We start from the raw sequence: 3,991 nt of genomic DNA, 5'->3' as shown, positions 1-3,991 counted from the left end.
AGATTGTGTCATTGCACTCCAGCCTAGGCAACAGAGCGATACTCTGTCTCAAAAAAAAAAAAAAAAAAAGAAATTTTTTAATAGAGATGAGGTTTCACCATGTTGGCCAGCCTGGTCTCAAACTCCTGGCCTCAAGTGATCTTCCTGTCTTGGCCTTGCAAAGTACTGGGATTACAGGCATGAGCCACTGCGCGTAGCCCCCCTTTTAGTTCTAGTTCTGAAGGCAGCTTAATTCGTGAATTGTTCTTTGCTCATTTACACTCTATTAAATTTAGTTTGTCAGAATTCTTTTTGTTTGTTTGTTTGTTTGTTTGTTTTGAGATGGAGCCTTGCCCTTTGCCAGGCTGGAGTGCAGTGGCGTGATCTCAGCTAACTGCAACCTCTGCCTCCCGGGTTCAAGCTATTCTCCTGCCTCAGCCTCCCAAGTAGCTGGGACTATAGGCACACACCACCATACCCAGCTAATTTTTTGAGTAGAGCTGTACAGGGTTTCACCATATTGGCCAGGATGGTCTCCATCTCTTGACCTCGTGATCAGCCTGCCTCAGCCTCCCAAAGTGCTGGGATTACAGGCATAAGCCACAATGTCCAGCCCAGAATTTTTTTTAAACCCTATTTTAACCTACTTAAAAATCTTAGATTTGTGGGAGAATGTTACCAGGAGCCTTCCTGAGGGGGAGAGTGCAATGCAGAGCTAATATGCAATATATCTTCCCTGTAATAATACAGAGAAAATCCAGTTAAAATGGACATCATTATTAATGGGTAGCACAAGGGAGTTCTTTGTGGTAACAGAACAGTTCTGTATCTTGACTATGTGTAAATGTATACATATGTGTTAGTCAGTTTTGTGTTGTTATAAAGGAATACCTGAGACTGGGTAATTTATTTCAAAAAGAGGCTTATTTTGGCTTATGGTTCTGCAGACTGCACATGAAGCATAGTGCAGGCATTTGCTTCTGGTGAGGGCCTCAGGAAGCTTACAGTCATGGTGGAAGGCAAAAAGGGAGCCAGCACATCACATGATGAGAGAGGGGAGGAGGTGCCAGGCTCTTTTAAACAAACTACTCTCACATGAACTCATTACAGTGGGAGTGCACCCAGCCCTTCATGAGGAGCCACCTCCATGACCCAAACATCTCCCACCAGGGCCCCACTCCACCACTAGAGACCACATTTCAACATGAGATTTGGAGGGTATAAATATTCAAACCATAACAACATATGATAAAATGTTATAGAACAAACATATATATGTTTAATACATAATACACAGCAAGAAATCAGTTCATATAAGAGATCATGAAATCCAGTAAGATCCTGCCTCAGCCTCCCAAAATGCTGGGATTACAGGCATGAGCCACTGGGCCTGGCCAGCTTTTTTTCCCAGACAGGGTTGTACTCTGTCACCCAGGCTGGAATGCAGTAGCATGGTCACGGCTCACTGCACCCTTGACCTCCCTGGGCTCAGGTGATCCTCCAACTGCAGCCTCCCAACCACCTGGGACTACAGGCACCTGCCACCATGTCCGGCTAATTTTTGTATTTTTTTATAGAGATGGTGTTTTGCCGTGTTGCTCAGTCTGGCCTCAAACTCCTGGGGTCAAGTGATCTGTCAGCCTTCACCTCCCAAAGTGCTGAGATTACAGGCGTAAGCCACCATGCTTGGCTTTTTTTTTTTGTTTTCCAAAAAATTCTGATTCAAGCCTAGTAAATAACAAAATTTTGGCCAAAAATAATCCAGTAAGATCTGAGTCTAGTTAATTGCAGTGTGCCACTGTCAATTTCCTAATTTGGATAACGTACTATAGTTTTGGAGTTTCTTTTATTGTTGTTATTTTATTTTCTTTTGCTTCTCCAGAGCCTTCTTTATGGATAATGTACTATAGTTTATAAGATGTTACCACTGGGGAAGCTGGAAGATGGGTACACAAGCAACTCACTGTACTATTTTTGCTACATCTTGTGAGTCTTAGGGTGAAGTCAAGATAAAAAGTAATCCTGTAGAGAATGGCATGAACCCAGGAGGCGGAGCTTGCAGTGAGCCCAGATCACATCACTGCAGTCCAGCCTGGGCGGCAGAGTGAGACTCTGTCTCAAAAAAGAAAAGAAAAAAAAAGTAATCCTGTAATCCCAGCACTTTGGGAGGCCCAGGTGGGAGAATCACATGAGCCCAGGAGCTCAAAACCAGCTTGGGCAACATAGGGAAACCCCGTCTCTACACAAAATACAAAAATCAGCCAGTTGTAGTGGCGTGCACCTGTAGTCCCAAGCTACTCAGGAGGCTGAGGTAGGAGGATGCCTTGAACCTGGGAGGCAGAGGTTGCAATGAGCTGAGAGCGCACCACTGCTCTCCAGCCTGGATGACAGAACAAGACTGTCTCAAAAAAAAAAAGTTAAAAAGTCAAAAAATGGACATTATTTATTCAATAAATATATAATACCCTGGGATACAGAGATAAGAGACCCACAGAGGAATGAGTGTGTTGGAAGGAAAAACCCAAGCAAACCAACAGTGGGATACATTATTTGAAAGCAATATGCACAGGGTGTTATGAGAGCACAGAAGAACAAGTAGATCAAGAAAGGATTTTCTGGCCGGGTGCGGTGGCTCAAGCCTGTAATCCCAGCACTTTGGGAGGCCGAGACGGGCGGATCACGAGGTCAGGAGATCGAGACCATCCTGGCTAACACGGTGAAACCCCGTCTCTACTAAAAAATACAAAAAACTAGACGGGCGAGGTGGCGGGCGCCTGTAGTCCCAGCTACTCGGGAGGCTGAGGCAGGAGAATGGCGTAAACCCGGGAGGCGGAGCTTGCAGTGAGCTGAGATCCTGCCACTGCACTCCAGCCTGGGCGACAGAGCGAGACTCCGTCTCAAAAAAAAAAAAAAAAAAAAAAAGAAAGGATTTTCAGGAAAAGGGAAGCAGGTTGGGTGGAAAAAGAAAACCAGCAGAAGAACATACAGGGATCATGATATGGAGGTTTAAATGAGCTCTGGTAAATTTTATCATTATGTTTTTATTACATACAGTACTTTTATGTCATTGCCCTTATCGTGATTATATAATAATTAAATGTTTTTATGAGGTAAGCTCCCTGAAGGCAGAAACCAATTTTATGTCCTGTTGACTCACTAGTTTTACAGTTTCTGTCTAGGTACTTGTTAATATTTGTTGAGTGAATGAGGTTGTCGGCCATGCCTGGAACATGGAGTACATATGAAGGAATGGCAGGACATCTGGAGAAGAAGGTGAGGGATAGATACAGATCGTGAAAGAACTCATATGGTAAGTTTGGACTCTATTCTAAGGTAATGGGGAACTATCAGAAGAACACGATTAGTTTTGTATTTTAGGAAGATAACATGTACTTTAGGAAGATAACGAGGCAGGGTAAGTAACGTTAGGAGGCCATACAGACTTGTCCCCTTGTGTGAAGCCCAGTGGGCCCCTTTGGCAGCAGGCTCCTCTTGCTAGCACCCTCATGTGTCAGCACCTAACTCTTTTGCAAGGTAAGCAGTTCTACAGGATACCAGCCGACCGCCACATGGTTACAAGTTTCTGATACCTAGTACAGCCAGGGAAAGAGAACAAAAGTCCCTTATTCTTAATGTAACTTCCCCAATCTCCAACCAATCAGTACCAAAAGCCCAGGAAGCTATTAGCTACAAATTCTTGCCATGGGAGCGGGGGCCAAGGACGTCTCTGGGTCTTGCATGTGCAGCTAGGCTCAAGATTTAGCTTATAGTAACCTTTTCCTCACTTTAATAGTAAAAAAACACCCCTAGTGGAGATTTTATATGCTAACAATACATGTGATGTATGTTGGAGCATATAGAGACCTAGTGCATGCTCCAACCGTGGGTCCACCTGTGCCTACCGGACCTTACCAGTATTTTATAAATATTCACATACATAGCCCATAAAAGGAATTCCTCTAAAGACACTAGCTGCTGTCTCTCCCTTTGAGCAACCCACTCTGCCTCTCAG

Source organism: Rhinopithecus bieti, unplaced genomic scaffold (assembly GCF_001698545.2).
Source record: "Rhinopithecus bieti isolate Rb0 unplaced genomic scaffold, ASM169854v2 scaffold_79104, whole genome shotgun sequence".
Lineage (NCBI taxonomy): Eukaryota > Metazoa > Chordata > Mammalia > Primates > Cercopithecidae > Rhinopithecus > Rhinopithecus bieti.
This window is presented reverse-complemented; position numbering follows the sequence as displayed.